General features: G+C 39.0%; 1 protein-coding gene across 1 annotated transcript in view; it reads left to right on the top strand.

Moving 5' to 3' along the window:
- The window catches only part of HDGFL1 (HDGF like 1), a 41857-nt gene extending 33097 nt beyond the window's left edge, over nucleotides 1-8760 (top strand). The window contains exon 4 of the transcript XR_006342082.1: nucleotides 8715-8760. The gene's annotated coding sequence lies outside the window, so the exon portion shown is untranslated. The remainder of the gene's footprint in view (nucleotides 1-8714) is intronic.
- Nucleotides 8761-18496: the final 9736 nt, after the last annotated feature.

Raw genomic sequence — 18496 nt, 5'->3', positions numbered from 1 at the left:
CAGATGAATTGAGAGCAAAGACTAGTGAGCTGTAGTTAGTGAGCTGACAACCTAATTTTTAGGGATCAGAGTTAACAGAGGAAACGATCTCTGAGTTTAGGGATGATAATCTTCACAAAACCTAGACATCATACCTAAAAAGTCTTTTTACTCGCTTAGTTAGAGATATGCAGAACTGTGAGGAAGGCAAGCCATAAACGTGGTTACAAATTCTGGCAACCTAAGGAACTTTTCATATTGTGTAGTGATGATGTTAAGTCATATGCTATTTCTTTTTTGAAAAATTTTTGGCTGGCCTGCACAGCCTTTGGGATCTTAGTTCTCCAACCAGGAATCAAACCTGTGTCCCCTGTAGTGGAAGCACGGGGTCTCAACCACTGGACCAGCAGGGACATCCTATATGCTATTTCTTTATAATTCAGTTTCTCTTTAGACAACCTTGGGATAACTGTCCTTTATTTCTGATCTTCCTTAGATTTCTATGAATATGAGGGTAATGCTATCAATCATAAAATTCCTGGAAATAAACAGCCTGGAAAATGTGGAGGAGATAACACTGAGCTGGGTGCTGTTATAAAATATTTCAGAGAATGTTTTGTCCACTGGAAAGTAAGTCTGTTGATGATTAAAAGGTATTTCATTTCCACATTTTCTCAGTATGGAAGCAGGCTTCTATAAAGGGCACCAGAGTGATCTTTTCAAAGTGTAGCCATTGTGTTTGTCTTGCTTAAAACCCTACAAATGTGTTTTCATTTCAGTTAAAATAAAAACACATGTGTACATGTGGCTAATTCATGTTGATGTATGGCAAAAACCATCACAATATTGTGAAGTAATCATTCTCCAATTAGAATAAATAAATTAATTAAAAAAAAAAAAAGAAACCCAAGCCACTCATCATGGTTTTAAAAGCCTGACATGATCTGATTCCCATCTGCCTTTTCCATGCCATTTCCTACTGTTTCCTCACTCTGTACTCTAACCATACTGAACCCCTTGTTGGTCCTTGAATGTGTCAACCTTGTTCTGGCCTCCTCAGATCTTCATTTGACTCCTTCTGTTTGATCTTTCAGTTGCATGTGCAAACATGACCTCTGTAGAAAGGCTGTCCCTGAAGACTTTTTTGAAACTTGGTTCCTCATCTCAGTCAGCCCTTATCTCTAATCTCCATTTGTGTTTTTCTCAGAGCATCTACCTGAAAGTAAATCTTGTTTATCTATAGGCAGCCCTTGGAGATGCTGCAGTTTCAGGTATTGGCCACCGCCATGAAGTGAATATTGCCAGAAAACCAGTCACATGAGTTTTTTGGTTTCCTGGTGTATATAAAGTTATGTTTACTATATTGTAGTCTGTAAAGTGTGCAATAGCATTATGTCTAAAGAAATGTACACACCTTAGTTAAAAAATACTTTATTGCCAAAAAATCATCAATATCTGAGTCTTCAGTCAGCAATATTAGCTACATCAAAGGTCACTGATCACAGGTTACCGTAGCAAATATAATAATGAAAAAGTGTGAAACACTGTGAATTATTGAAATGCGACGCAGAGACATGAAGTGAGCAAATGCTGTTGGAAAGATGGCACCCATAGACTTGTTGAGGCTGGGTTATCACGAACATTCACTTTGTAAAAAAAAAAAAGAAAAAAGTAGTGTCTACAAAGTGCTATGAAGTGAAGCACAAAAAACAAGGTCTGCCCGTAAGTATGTGCGTGCGTGCTAAGTCACCTCAGTTGTGTCTGACTCTTTGCAACCCTATGGATTGTAGCCCACCAGGCTCCTCAGTCCATGGGATTCTCCAGGCAGGAAAACTGGAGTGGGTGGCTATGCCCTTCAGTATATCTTCCCAAACCCAGATCTTTTTTTTTTTTGAAATTCCAAGGGATTTCATTTTATTTTATTTTATTTTTTTAGTGGTTTTTGCCATACACTGACATGAATCAGCCATGGATTTACATGTGTTCCCCATCCTGATCCCCCTCCCATCTCCCTCCCCATCCCATCCCTCTGGGTCTTCCCAGTGCACCAGCCCTGAGCACTTGTCTCATGCATCCAACCTGGGCTGGTGATCTGTTTCACCCTTGATAGTATACTTGTTTCAATGCTATTCTCTCAGAACATCCCACCCTCGCCTTCTCCCACAGAGTCCCAAAGTCTGTTCTGTACATCTGTGTCTCTTTTTCTGTTTTGCATATAGGGTTATCGTTACCATCTTTCTAAATTCCATATATATGCATTAGTATACTGTATTGGTCTTTATCTTTCTGGCTTACTTCACTCTGTATAATGGGCTCCATTTTCATCCATCTCATTAGAACTGATTCAAATGAATTCTTTTTAACGGCTGAGTAATATTCCATAGTGTATATGTACCACAGCTTTCTTATCCATTCGTCTGCTGATGGGCATCTAGGTTGCTTCCATGTCCTGGCTATTATAAACAGTGCTGCGATGAACATTGGGGTGCACGTGTCTCTTTCAGATCTGGTTTCCTCGCTGTGTATGCCCAGGAGTGGGATTGCTGGGTCATATGGCAGTTCTATTTCCAGTTTTTTAAGGAATCTCCACACTCTTCTCCATAGCGGCTGTACTAGTTTGCATTCCCACCGACAGCGTAAGAGGGTTCCCTTTTCTCCACACCCTCTCCAGCATTTATTGCTTGTAGACTTTTGAATAGCAGCCATTCTGACTGACTGGTGTGTAATGGTACCTCATTGAGGTTTTGATTTGCGTTTCTCTGATAATGAGTGATGTTGAGCATCTTTTCATGTGTTTGTTAGCCATCTGTATGTCTTCTTTGGAGAAATGTCTGTTTAGATCTTTGGCCCATTTTTTGATTGGGTCATTTATTTTTCTGGAATTGAGCTGCAGGAGTTGCTTGTATACTTTTGAAATTAATCCTTTGTCTGTTTCTTCATTTGCTATTATTTTCTCCTATTCTGAAGGCTGTCTTTTCACCTTGCTTACAGTTTCCTTTGTTGTGCAAAAGCTTTTAAGTTTCATTAGGTCCCATTTGTTTATTTTTGCTTTTATTTCCAATATTCTGGGAGGTCTAACCCAGATCTCTTAAGACTCATGCATTGGTATGTGTGTTCATTACTGCTAGCGCCATCTGGGAAGTCCACCAAATGTAGGTACATATAATGTCTATCTTTGTAGAAGGTGATCCCCTTGAGGGAAAAGACCTCTCTGAAGACCACTTTATTTCTAGCACAGAAAACAATAGTTGGCCAAAAATAACTGTTTCACACTAAACAGCTCATGAGTGAATGAGTGCTTGCACCTCTGGATTGAAGCCCTTCATCCTAATTCCTCTTCTGGCTTTAACTTTATCCTTAAAACAAGCATGACTTGGATTTGCTTTTAATGTCTTTAAGCTTTCAATTAGCACTAGTAACTTTCTCTGAGGATCCCACTCCCTAAGTGGCTTGAAATTCTTCCATGCAAGTTGCTTAATGTGTCAGCATTATATCTGTAGCCCTATGAGAGCCAGGAGATGAGCTTGATAACATATTTGGGTGTTTGAGTAGCAAACTTGAAAAGTGTCATTGAATATAACTAAATGCCTCTTGAATTAAACTTGCCCTTCATACTTAGCGTGGTCAAAGTTCTGTGCATTGTGCAGTAAAAGGGCATTTATTAGTCCACATTACTCTTCTTGTATTTGTATACTGTTGCTTTCCATGGGGGTTTGCTTTCATGGAGTAAATGTGTCTATCCTATTGAAACAGGTATGTTTCCTGACTTACCTGTGTAATTATGCCTTAGGAAGCATCACTACAAACAAAGTTAGTGGAGGTGATGGAATTCCAGTTGAGCTATTTCAAATCCTAAAACATGATGCTGTGAAAGTGTTGCACTCAATATGCCAGCAAATTTGGAAAACTCAGCAGTGGCCACGGGACTGGAAAAGGTCAGTTTTCATTCCAATCCCAAAGAAAGGCAATGCTAAAGAATGCTCAAACTACCACACAGTTGCACTCATCTCATATGCTAGCAAAGTAATGCTCAAAATTCTCTAAGCCAGGCTTCTGCAACATGTGAACTGTTAACTTCCAGATGTTCAATCTGGTTTTAGACAGGGCAGAGGAACCAGAAATCAAATTGCCAACATCTGCTGGATCATTGAAAAAGCAAGAGAGTTCCAGAAAAACATCTATTTCTGCTTTATTGACTATGCCAACTTTGACTGTGTAGATCACAATAAACTGTGGAAAATTCTGAAAGAGATGGGAATACCAGATCACCTGACCTGCCTCTTGAGAAACCTGTATGCAGGTCAGGAAGCAACAGTTAGAACTGGACATGGACCAACAGACTGGTTACAAATAGTAAAAGGAGTACATCAAGGCTGTGTATTGTCACCCTGCTTATTTAACTTATATGCAGAGTGCATCATGAGAAACACTGGGCTGAATGAAGCACAAGCTGGGATCAAGATTGCCAGGAGAAATATCAATAACCTCAGATATGTAGGTGACACTATCCTTATGGCAGAAAGCAAAGAAGAACTAAAGAGCTTCTTGATGAAAGTGAAAGTGGAGAGTGAAAAAGTTGGCTTAAAGCTCAACATTCAGAAAACTAAGATCATGGCATCCCGTCCCATCACTTCATGTCAAATAGACAGGGAAACAGTGGGAACAGTGGCTGACTTTATTTTTCTGGGCTCCAAAATCACTGGAGATGGTGGTTGCAGCCATGCAATTAAAAGACACTTACTCCTTGGAAGGAAGGTTATGACCAACTTAGGCAGCATATTAAAAAGCAGAGACATTACTTTGTCAACAAAGGTCCATCTAGTCAAGGCTATGGTTTTCCAGTGGTCATGTATGGATGTGAGAGTTGGACTGTAAAGAAAGCTGAGCACCAAAGAATTGATGCTTTTGAACTGTGGTGTTGGAGAAGACTCTTGAGAGTCCCTTGGACTGCAAGGAGATCCAACTAGTCCATCCTAAAGATCAGTTCTGGGTGTTCATTGGAAGGACTGATGTTGAAGCTGAAACTCCAATACTTTGGTCACCTGATGTGAAGAGCTGACTCATTGGAAAAGACCCTGATGCTGGGAAAGATTGAGGGCAGGAGGAGAAGGGGATGACAGAGGATGAGATGGTTGGATGGCATCACCGACTCAATGGACAAGAGTTTGGGCAGGCTCCTGGAGTTGGTGATAGACAGGGAGGCCTGGTGTGCTGCAGTCCATGGGGTTGCAAAGAGTCAGACATGGCTGAGCAACTGAACTGAAACTGAAATTTACTAACGTACACCACTGCTGAAGTGGTGTTTTGTTTTTTCACCTAACTCTTATGTGCCTGGGTAATGTAGATTGATCCCTGAGAGATAAATTGCTGTTTCTGATGTGGACAAGAATTACATGGGTTTTGTTTTTTTGTTTACTATGGTATTCTATCTTTTCTGCATTTAGCAATATTTGTTCTTTTCTCTTAATATATAGTATTCCATTGTTCCCTATCACAGTTCTTCTTTTTTCAGTCTATTGTAGATGGATATTGTTTTTATTCTGTTTTTGGCTTTTATGGATAGTGTGATATGAAAAATTTTTGTATGTCTGAGTCCATGTATTTGCCTTTCTGTTGGGCATGCACACAACCGGCCTTACTGGATTCCTGTGTGTCCGGATTTATTAGATATGACCAAGCAATTATCAAAGGTAATTGCATCAAGCTGTATCCCCTCCATCAATGTGTCAGTCTAATTTGCTCTCAATCCTTTTAGTTTTAGCCATTTCTGTAGATGCTTAGTAATTACTATATTTTGAACCCACTTTTCTTTAGTGACAAATGATGTTGAGCACCTTTTGATGTATTTCTGACCATTTGGAGATTAGAAATTAATTATATTAATATTTGTTGACTGTTTCTGCAAATTTTGGAAAAACCCCCATTTTTTGAGACCCTTCAAAACCATTTGCTGAGAAAACTGTCACAATAACCTTACACATTTAGAATAACTTGAAGGTGCATGAAAGCACCCGGAGATTTCAATGTAGGGTGAACAATAGCCCCTAGTAAGCAACATGACAAATATGAAAGGTAGGCTAAATATTTACCTCAGAAATTTATATTGGCCTAAGTGAACAGGGACCCTGATCTTGTATAATATTCTCTGGGACTATAAGTATATAAAGTGGAACAGAGAGGAAAGAGAAGGAAAGATAACTCTGGCATTGAGTTCTGTTAGTTAAGTCTCCCATGAAAGGAAGGATGTGGTTAGAGAGCGTTAACCAAGGGTCATTTTCAAAATATTTCATCACCTGTCCGGTGTAAGAACTGATCTTATAAGGAGGCCAACTATAGTAGGCTTACAGCATAAAGGATGCATGCCAATGTGCCTAAGTCCTGGGTACTGAAATGCTAGGGATCATCATGGACTCAGAAGGTATTTAAGAAAAAAGGGATACATACAAAAAAATGAAAGATGCTATGAGTAAGCACTCTTCTTCACAGTTTTGTTTAGATCTGGGCTCTAAGTTAAGTATTAAGAAATATAAATTCTGTTATTAACCAGTATCACTATAATCCATTGTGTGGTGCCCTGTGAATCAATATCAAATTTGCTCATATCTTTAAATTTAGGAATAATATCTTCCTTATTTGTCCTCATTTGTGTCAGATAATATAGGTTCAGATTTGAAAATCAATAAAGCTCATTACCAAAAGGAGATATTATTCTTAGAAAATTAAATGAATACTATTAAGTGTTTCAGATTCCTTTTAGATTTAGTGTGATAAGAAATGTGAAACATAATGTATAAAAATATTTTCATTAGATGTACATTTAGATAAAGCACCACTTAAAAATCGCTCTGAATTCAGAACAGAAGCTATAGTAGTATTGATTAAACTTAACCTTACCAAAATGAAGATATCTGTTTATGATATCTCATGACATTTAATTTTTTTTCATCAATGTAATATGAATGATAGGTGAAAGCTTATAGCATATAAAATTTTTTCATTAGATATACATTTAGATATAAGAAAGCTCAATTTAAAATCAATCCATATTCAGAATATAACCTGTAGTATGTTTATAAAGCCTATCAAAAATAAAAAGTCTTCTAATTGTTTAGTGACAAGTCTCATGACCTTTAGATTACCTATCGAATTCAATTTTATTTTTAGTCCTTTCAATTATCTTCCTGATCTCAGATATTTTACAGTGAATTAATTCCTATGTGGAAGAGTTTCATCTTCGTTGTGGGGGGTATGAGTCATTATTACTTTCATCTTATGCAGCATTTCCCCATAGTCATTTGGGTAGTAATGAACTATTTAAGCATTTCTGAATATAGAGAGTAGGCATGAATTTGATGGTCATTTATTTGGAGTGAGGAAAATGATCTTATAATGTTAGTGATTATGCTAATTACTTCAAAGGGGTGGATTCAGCATGTGAATAGAGAAAATGAAACAGGAGACACTAATAACATTGCTAAAACACACAAACAGCATCAATAAATGATTTAACCTTATGTAGCATTAGACAAATAAGTTAATTAAAATTACATAGGATATTATTAGATTAAAATTTGATCAACTTTTTTATTACCTGTCTTTATTATTCTCCTTGTGTGGATTTTGATATCAATATCTTAAATGCAATTTTCTTAGCTCTTCACTTCAGAACTTAAATAAATCGTTGCCCTTAATATTGCCTATATGCGGTAGACATTTCAGTTCCTTAGAGAAAAGAAGAGTGTCTCTAGGTCAGCTTGGTTTTATAATAGTGTTGGGAAGCCCAAACACAGCATATAAATAGGCGTATTTGAAAGCCCTTGGCAGAGTGGTGCATAATGTGCAGGTAATGACGAAGATATAGTGAACTGAATTTCAATTCAGGCTGCCTGACAAACTAGGAAACTCACATAGCTAATTTAAACAAGGTTTAGTGGAGGGAAAAAAAAATCAGTTACTGCTACTCTTCTTAAAATGGATTGTGCATGTTATTTAATTATTAGTACCATTGCTCTGAATTAATTAAGTAACCACAGTCTTGCTAGATATTATGAAATACAGACAGAGATGCAGTGTAGAGTCTGGGGTTGACATTCTACTCAAACTGCCAGGAAAACAAGTATGTGCCAGATGCTCTCAGTGAAAATAAGGCAGTTGGCCTAGAAGGATGAACAGAGAACTGGAAAACTCTGCATGGGTCATAATGGGAAATAGAATATTGGTTTCTTTTCCTCACTGTATGTCTCAGTGTAGGTATGTATATGGGATTGTATTACTAATTTCAAATCAACCTCCATGTGCTTATTTTGTTTCCTCCTTAACGGTAGAAATATTTTATAGTACTACATTAGACAATGCAGAAAAAAGAAAATACATATTGATCATGGGAAGAACACTTGTGATTGACATTCTCCTCTTAATGACTTTTAGTGAAAATATTTATTAACACTATCTTAGAATATAGTTTTTCTATTCTAAGATGTTTTAATAAACAGTATAATACTATCTGATAAAAAAAACTATCATGATTCAATTGGGAATTCACCCAGAATTATCTTGGTTGTAAACAAATGTTATATAAAGGATATTTACTTATTCAAAAATAATCAATCGAATACTAAGTGACAGACAGTTGTCCATCAATTTCCTTTTCCCTTTGTTTAATAATCAACTTTCTTAGTTTTACCTGAACGCACTGATACCTAGATTTGAACTGTGTTTTCTGTCTCCTCTTACAGCCTGGAGTGCCACGTGACTAGATTCCAGCCTGAATTGAGAAGAGACAGCATGCCTCCTTAAAGGTAAGGACACTTCCTGTTTCACTTTACACTGTGTGGGAGATATTCTAATATGAAACCACTCACCTCCAGCCAGTATATCAGAGAGAAACAAACTCTAATACTATAAAAGCACTTGCATTTTGAAGTCTTTTTATTATGCCAGCTTTGCTGGTTGGTTAAATACTACAGGTGTTATAATTAGTGATGTTGAGAACATTTTCATGTACCTCTTGACCATTTGAATACTTTTTTAGAAAAATATAATGTCTGTTCAAGTTTTTGCCAATATTATTTTTTTGTTGTTACTGAGTTATAGGAGTTCCTTGTATATTATGGTTATTAACGCCTTACCAGATGTGTGGTTTGCACAAGTATTTTCTCCCATTCTGTAGGTTGTCTTTCCCTTTGTTGATGTTATCTTTTGCTGTGTAGAAGCTTTTTGGTGTTATGTGGTCCCATTTAAAAAAAAATTGTTGTTTATGCTTTAGGTGTCATATGCAAAAAATCATGCCATGACCCATGTCATACAGCTTTTTCTCTATGTTTTGTCCTAGGGGTTTTATGACTTCAGGTCTTATATTTAAGGCTTTAATTCATTCTCAGTTAACTTTTGTAAGTGGGGTAGTGTAGAGGTCTATTTCATTCTTTACATGTGTATGTCTAATTTTGTGTTTCCATTTTCATTTGTCTCAATATACTTTTTCATTTTCCTTATAACTTCTACTTTGATCTACTCATTGTTCAGGTGTGTGATGCTTAATTTCCATATATTTGTGAGTTTTCCAGTTTTCCAATACACAATTGTGGGAAAAAATAATTCTTGATATGATTTCCATATTCTTAAATTTGCTAAGATTTGCATTGCAGCCTAACATATGATCTATCCTAGAAAAGGTTTCATGTGCATTTGAGGATTATATGCAACAGCATTCTCCTTTTGCTGGATGAAATGTTCATTATTTACATATTGGGTCCATTTTGGTTTAGAGGCTTCCCTGTGGCTCAGGTAATAAAGAATCCACCTGTAATACAGACACCTGGGTTTGATCCCTATGTTGGGAAGATCTCTTAGAGAAGGGAATCACTACCTATTCCAGTATGCTTGCCTGGAGAATCCCAATGGACAGAAGAGCCTGGTGGGCTACACTTCATGGGGTCAAAAAGAGTTGAACACGACTGAGTGACTAAGCATAACAATTTGGTTTCTATGTTGTTCAAATCTACTGCTTCATTATTAATTCTCTTTTTGGATGCTATATCCAATGTACATCATGAGAAATGCTGGGCTGGATGAAGCACGAGCTGGAATCAAGATTGCTGAGAGAAATATCAATAACCTCAGATATGCAGATGACACCACCCTTAAGGCAGAAAGCGAAGAACTAAAGGGCCTCTTGATGAAATGAAAGAGGAGCCTGAAAAAGTTGGCTTAAAATTCAACATTCAGAAAACTAAGATCATGGCATCTGGTCCCATCACTTCATGGCAAATAGATGGGGAAACAGTGGGAACAGTGACAGATTTTATTTTCTTGGGCTCCAAAAATCACAGCAAATGGTGAGTGCAGCCATGAAATTAAAAGACACCTGCTCCTTGGAGGAAAAGTTATGACCAACCTGAGTGAGGTCGCTCAGTCGTGTCCAACTCATTGCTACCCCATGGAGTGTAGCCCACCAGGCTCCTCTGTCCATGGGATTTTCCAGGCAAGAATACTGGAGTGGGTTGCCATTTCCTTCTCCAGGGGATCTTCCCAACCCAGGGATTGAACCCAGGTCTCCTGCATTGCAAGCAGATGCTTTAAGCTCTGAGCCACCAGGGAAGCCCAACCTAGACAACCAACCTAGACAGCATATTAAAAAGCAGAGACATTACATTGCCAACAAAGGTCCATCTAGTCAAAGATACAGTCTTTCCAGTAGTCATGTATGGATGTGAGAGTTGGACTATAAAGAAAGCTGAGCGCTGAAGATTTGATGCTTTTGAGCTGTGGTGTCAGAGGAGACTCTTGAGAGTCCCTTGGACTGCAAGGAGATCCAACCAGTCCATTCTAAAGGAAATCAGTCCTGAATATTCATCGGAAGGACTGATGCTGAAGCTGAAACTCCAATACTTTGGCCACCTGATGCAAAGAACTGACTCATTGGAAAAGACCCTGATGCTGGGAAAGATTGAAGGTGGGAGGAGAAGGGGGCAACAGAAGATGAGATGGTTGGATGGCATCACCAACTCAATGGACATGAGTTTGAGTAAACTCTGGGAGTTGGCAATTGACAGGGAGGCCTGGCGTTCTGCAGTCCATGGGGTTGCAAAGAGTCAGACAGGACTGAGTGACTGAACTGAACTGAACTGAATTGAACTGATCTTATGTTGAGAGTGTTGGATATTAAAGTACCAAGCATTATTATATTGCTGTTTGTTTCTCCTTTTAGTTTTGTTATTATTTACTTTTGATATTTAGGTACTCCAATGTATGGTGCCCAAACACTTATAATTGTATGTGTCTTTCTGATGAACTGACCATCTTATAATTATATACTGACCTTCTTTGTCTCCTTTTACCATTTTTAGGTTAAAATCTATTTCGTCTGATATACCTTTGGCTACTCCTAATTTCTTTTGGTTAATATTTGCTTGAAATACCATTTTCCATCTCTTCCCTCTCAGTCTATGTGTGTCTTTAAAATTAAGTATGCACTGTAGGCAGCAGCTCCCTGGATCTTGTTTTTCTACCCATTCAGCCAACTATGTCTTTTGATTAGAGAATTTAATCTATTTACATTTACAGTACTTATTGGTATATAAAGACTTTGCTATTTCCATTTTGTTAATTGTTTTCTAAATATTTTATAGATACAGAGTTCCTCTTATTCTTGCTGTCCTCTTTGTGATAGGATGATTTTTTTTAATTTTTTTTAAATTCTTTTTTAGGATGATTTTTTGTAGCAATATACTTTGACTTTTCTATCATAATCTTTTGTCTCACCACATTTATTTCCTTGTGGTTATACTGAAAATTATATAGAATATCTTGTATTTCTAACACCCTATTTTAAGCTAATAGCAATTTAACTTTGATAGCATTCCTAAATTTTACACTATTAGCTCTGCCTCACATTTTAGGTTATTGATGTTACAATTTATTAATACTGTATATCAGTAAAACCAGATTATTATAATCATGATTATTTTTAATATTTTTGCTTTGTTAACCTTTCAACTAGAGTTTTATATAAATTACAGACCACCATTACAATACTGGAGAATATGACTTTGACTATGTATTTACTTTTATCAGTGATTTTTGTACCTACGTGTATGCTTTTATGGTGTTAATTAGCACACTTCTATTTCTGTGTCAAGAACTTCCTTTAGCATTTTTTGTGAAGCATGTATATTTGCTGAGAAACTCCTTCAGCTTTTATTTGTTCTAGAAAGTCACCGCCCAAGCTCTGAAATCAGGAGTGGTCGTGCTGCCTGTTGGGAACACTTGAGTAGCACTTCTGGCTTGGTTCTCTGCTCAAACATGGCCGTGGGATGGGCTCTGCAGTTGTCTGGATTATTCTCACCAGGCTTCCTAGTGAGGGGTTGGGGTGGGTGAATTGTGAACAGGGGGCTGGGCACTAAACTCAGTAGTAAGCAATGTTATGAATTAGTTTCAGTGCCTGGTTGCATCAACAGAATAGGCCCCAAAGCTGGCAAGGCTGGTTGTTTGGGGACCCAAAGCAAACATATTTGTGCACCGAGTTCCCTGGCCACATGGGCCAGCTGGCTTTGTTCTGCAGACAAGCAAGTCACTAGCTGGGCTCTTTGTTCACATGCCATTATAAACAGGGCTGTAAAATGGGTTACATAGCTTTCTGGACGCTCTGGTTCATCTTTCTAGTTGGGTGGGTCTTTAAAGCTGTATTCAAGGCTACAAAATAGCTTCCTCACCTGAGTTGGGCCACAGGACAGACTCCAAGGCTGTCAAGGCTCATTGCTGCCACTGCTGCTAAGTCGCTTCAGTCGTGTCCGACTCTGTGCAACCCCATAGACGGCAGCCCACCAGGCTCCCCCGTCCCTGGGATTCTCCAGGCAAGAACACTGGAGTGGGTTGCCATTTCCTTCTCCAATGCATGAAAGTGAAAAGTGAAAGTGAAGTCGCTCAGTGGTGTCTGGCTCTTCGCGACCCCATGGACTGCAGCCTACCAGGCTCCTCTGTCCATGGGATTTTCCAGGCAAGAGTACTGGAGTGGGGTGCCATTGCCTTCTCCGGTCAAGGCTCATTATTTGGGGCTAAATCAGACAGAGCTGCACACCAACTCCCTGGCCAGACAGGGCAACTGACTTGGCTTTACAAATGGCAGAGCCGCTGGCCAGGCTCTCTGCTCAGATGCTGCTAGGCACTTTCCAGGTGCCCTGGCATGGTTTCCTGGTCAAATGGGGCTGGGGTGTCACTCAGTAGTATGCAGGGCTGTGAATTAGCTTCCCTACCTGGGCAGGGCAGCAGAACCAGCTTCAAAGTTGGCAAGCAAGACTTGTTGGTTGAGATCCCAAGTCAGGCAGAATTATGCACGAAGCCCCCTAGCCAGATCGCTGGTGTGGCCCTCTAGAAGGGCAGAGCCACTGACCAGGCTCTCTGCTTCAATGCTACTGGGCAACACAATTTCCCAGATGTTCTAGCCAGGCTTCCTGATTGGGTGGAGTAAAGTGTTCCCGCAACAGTGAGTAAGGCTATTAATTAGTTTCCCTCTGATGGGGAAGGGGAAGAGAAGCAGAATAAGTTCTAAGGCTGGTAAGGCTCATTTTGGGGGAGGAGGGTACCAACTCAGGAAAAACTATGCAGCAAACTCTCTGGCCAAATGAGGCTGCCAACTGGACTCTGCAGAAGGACAAAGCCACTGACCAGACTTTGCCCAAGTGCTGCTGGGTCATGCTTTGTGGGTGCTCTGTCCAGGTTTTCTGGTTGGTCAAGGCTGGGGGCTGCACTCAACAGTGGACAGGGCTATGAATTAGCTTTGCTGCCTGGGTGACAGGGCAGAACAGGCAATAAGACCTGCAAAAACTATGATTGCAGATCTCAAATCAGGCAGAAATGCATGCTGAGTTACCTGGTATGGTTGAGGGGCCACTATCCTGACTCTACAGATGGCCAGCACTGCCAACTAGACTCTTCTTGAGTGCTGCTAGGCTAGACAGCTTCCCAGGTGCTCCACCAAGGCTTCCTGCTCAGGGCGGGCTGGGGCTACACTTGGCAGTAGGCAAGGTTATGGAATAATGTCTCTACAAGCTTGGAGGGGGTGTCAGAGCAGTCTCTAAGGCAAAGAGTTGCCATTGGGGATCCCAAATCAGGCAGTCCCACCCACTAAGTTCCGTAGCCAGATGGGGCTGCTATCTTGGCTGTGCAGATGGATGAATTGCTAGCTGGAATTTCTACTTGGGTGCTTCTGTGAGTAGGAACTCCGTGTCCCAAGATCTGAGTGCTGGTTGCCTTAAGCCCTGCCCCTCTTCCCCATCACAGCCTGGCCTCTAGAAGTCAAGCCCCGTAAGATCCCCCTGCAATCCTGTAATGTAAGGCCTTATTAATGGGCTTCATGGGAACTGGCATCCAGTGCTACGGAAGTTGCATATGAACCTTGGGTTCTCCTTTTCCTACTGGGGAAACAATGGGCCCAGGGGGTCCCTGTCAGTATGCTGTTGTGCCAGCCTGAGGCAGGGGCGGTGCAGTCAGAGTGTAGTCCCTTTCTAATTCAGTCCTTCCCCATTCCTGTGCAGAGAAGGCAATGGCAACCCACTCCAGTACTCTTGCCTGGAAAATCCCATGGATGGAGGAGTCTGGTAGGCTGCAGTCCATGGGGTCATGAAGAGTCGGACACGACTGAGCGACTTCACTTTCACTTTTCACTTTCACTTTTCACTTTCATGCATTGGAGAAGGAAATGGCAACCCACTCTAGTGTTCTTGCCTGGAGAATCCCAGGGATGGGGGAGCCTGGTAGGCTGCCGTCTATGGGGTCGCACAGAGACGGACATGACTGAAGCGACTTAGCTGCAGCAGCAGCCATTCCTGTGATCCAGAAAGATGCTCCAGCATCCCCTCTGTGTTCTAGAATTTACACAATGCTGTCTTTTCTATGAATAGTTGTTAGTGAGTCTTCCTGTGAAGGGAACTGAAGTCAGGAACAACCTATATCGCCATCTTGATGACATCACCAAAACCCCATTAGTTTCTAAAGATGAAATGGAGGATTAAGATAGGTGTTAAAGAGAGAAATTCAAAGACAATGAATCAAAAGAAAATAAAATGGGGAGAAAAAAATTTCTTTCTTTTTAAAGAATCTGCTTAGTAATCTCAGATATTTAAAGTTAAAAGGATATTTTGTACCGACAAATTTCATTTTTTAAATATCCACCCAATAAGCAAGAAAAGTTAGACAAGAGGGTTTAGAATCAGTTTCTTAGAATTACAGAATTGATATTCTTCAATGATCTCAACCATATCAGGGAATATTTTCTTCCTGATTTTTATTTTAGTTTGTAAAAATTTATCATTTTCCCTTAGAGTCCTCACACAAGGTAAAAAAGCCCACTATAGTGGGAAAAAAGTTCACTGACATAGACTATGAAATTTAATTGATGTAGTAAATAAGGTCCAGACAGGTTGCTTACCCTGTGTCTGTACTGCTCATTACCAACAGAAATGGGACTTGGTACTTTATGTCTTAGCACAGGTTTTAGTGTTTATCACTCTTTCCCGGTGGTTTACATTGTGTAACATTTTGAACTTAAGATGGCTTTCCTCCCAGGACTTGATATATTTTGCTTCTATCAGTGAATGTTTAAGAATTAAAAGTTCATTTTAAACCAAGCTAACATAGTCAAATTTTGATGGAAAAAGTAAATAGAAAATATAAAATACAGTTGACCCTTGAAAAATATGAATTTGAACTGCACAGGTCCACTTATATGCAGATATTTTTCAATAATAAGTAGTATACTATTATGCAGTTCCTGGTTGGTTGAATCTGCAGATGTACAGGAACCATGAATACAGAGGGCTGACAAAGTTATAAGTGGATTAACCCCCTGGTGGTTCAAGGCCAACTGTATATCTCAGAGCAACAAATAACCTTTTGATTTTCCAGTACTTTTATTTATTATTTCTATTTCATCTGTCAATGAGTGATTTTCCCATATGGTGGTTTCTGAATAGGCTTCTACCCCAGATCTCCTAAGACAACTTGGGAGAAAACATGATGCTCAGGTCAATTCATGATCACTTAGGAATGTCTGAGAACCATGGTGGATATAATAGTATCACAGAAATAATCCTTGAGCATTTCTAAATGTTGTTAGTCATTACGGTGGGTATTTAGAAGCTAATTTTATATTATTATCTGAGAAACAGAATTTTTTAAAATAATGGGGAAATAGTGAATAGTGTACGTGTACATATAGGCAAACAGTATGTAGAATGGCCTCAAAAATGACTTGTCTATGAGCCTGTGTGTGTGTGTGTGTGTATGTATGTGTGTTCTCAGTCACTCAGTCATGAACAGTACTAATTGATCCAGTGACTAGGAAAGCATCCCAATTCCAAGATTTTACTATATTTTTAAAATGCATTGACAGTAACTGTTTTGTATTTCAAGTCTATTAAAAATTTTAAGTACTTAAAAATGTAGTTATATTTCAAATTAAGGTAGACTAGTTCTCAGTATTGAAACATTTAAAATACATCCACCAAGTCCTTGAAAGTATGTGCATATATTTGGACATATTGTCCTTGTGGCAGAATGTGGGTCACAAAAAGTAATAATCTTTCATTTTTAAAATAGAAATATACTGATGCATAAATGTATTGCTTATAATGTATCAGTCTGCAGGGTATTATTTTTCTCATAATAGGAAATGGCAGAAGCAGGTAACTATATTCTTCTGATGTAAAATGGAACTGAACAATCTTTTGCAATCACAGTGCCCAGACTCTACTGGTCCTAGTGTGGAAACCATAACAATTTGCATATTTTAATTTAGAGGTGAGGGACCCCTGTCAATGTAACAGCTTGGACCAGGTCAGCAAGGAGAAATCGAGGAGAGAGAAATAATTGAAAAGGCAGTTCCCAACAAAATGAAATTTGTCTCGTTGTCACTTAAGGTTGTCTTCCTGTCTTTCTCAGGGAGCAAGGTCAGCTTAAGACTGAAGGGAGAGTAGGGCACGGTAGATCGCTAAGGACCAAAGTATAATTTTTTTTAATAACAGTGGAAATTGCAATATATATTTATGAAGGGGAGAGGAAAAGAATGCACATAGTTTTCTGGTTAAGAGTCGGCAGATGTCCTTTGAGTTGAAATATTGCAGACGTGTACACAGCCGATCCACGGTTTGTCCTCAAAGACAAGCAGGTTACAGAGGAGATGAAGTACTTAATGAAATAATTTAGTGTGACATATTGATATTGAAGGCTGGAAGGCAGAAAAGGATTTGCAACAAAATTAAGGTATGTCTCTCTTAAAATGGTTCCCCATTCCTTTCTCAGAGGACTGATAGGAGATTTCATGAGAAAAGAAGCCTGTTTTTCTTTCTTTCTCCAAGTTGAAGCCAAAACTGAGATGGCAATGTGAAGTTCCGCAACTGTGGCCACATGAAAATCTCACTAGAATACAGTCCAGAGGAAAGTCAAGTTAGAAAATGATTCTTTGGTTATGTTTGAGAGAGGTTTTAATCTCAGCAATGTCATGTGTTTTCAGTTAAAATGTACATTAGTGGGAAAAAAAAGGAAAAACAAACAAGGGCACCGACAGTGAGAGGAATTAGGCTTGGGGAATGTTAGTTTTAGATACAGGCAATGGAGGATGGTTAGGGCTATTATCAGAGCAAAAGAACAGCAGCCAAATTTCAGCTGAGAGCAGGGATAAACACTGTCACAAGGATCTGAGTATATTAAAAAAAAAAAAAAACCTGGCTTGAGAAAATGAAGATAAGCATTTCATGTTCATGGTATAGTTTCATCATTTACATAAAAAGAAAACACAAAAAGCCATATTCTCCGGTTGGCAAGCTGTTTTCTATCCTGACACATTGGAGAGGAACACACACATCATGTGGCTTGATATGTCAGTGATTCTCAACTGGACGTTGCACACCAAAGTCTGCAGATAGGCAGGTAGGCAGCATGAAATGTGTTAAGAGCTCCCTTCCCTCCCTAGTTGAGAATCAAGGTATAGCATCCATTTCTAGGTAAAGAATCAAACTATTGGGGTTAGAGTACTAGCTCTTTTGGTGTGCAACCTTAGATGAATTAATTAATAACTCCAAATTTTAGTCTTTTCAGCCTGAAAAAATACTTTGCTATACTTCACATTTTTCATGAAACAATATGCACAGTGTACTATTTTCACCTATAAAATATGTTGCAAGTTTAAGTTCTTGTTAACTGATGGTGATGAATGCATATATTTGGCTTCTAGATTCTTACTCACCCCCCCCCCCCATTTGCTTATTTATTTTCCCTAAAGCTAAATCCCAAATACCTATGTTTCCTGTTTGCCCCAAACAGATAATGTTTCACCAGCTTCTACATACTTACTGTCCAGGGCATCTCATGAGGAGTGGACTTATTCTCATGAGTCCATTTTCAATGCAAAGAAAAAGTACTCCTCCAGAAATGGTCGCCAAATTCCTAGTGACTCAAATTCATTGTGGTTTTCCCCCTTTAAAAAATAAAAATGTGTATTTAGTTACAAAACAGATCTAATAAT

Source organism: Cervus elaphus, chromosome 7 (genome assembly GCF_910594005.1).
Source record: "Cervus elaphus chromosome 7, mCerEla1.1, whole genome shotgun sequence".
Lineage (NCBI taxonomy): Eukaryota > Metazoa > Chordata > Mammalia > Artiodactyla > Cervidae > Cervus > Cervus elaphus.
Note: the sequence above shows the minus strand (reverse complement) of the source record. Positions and strands in the feature narration are given on the sequence as shown.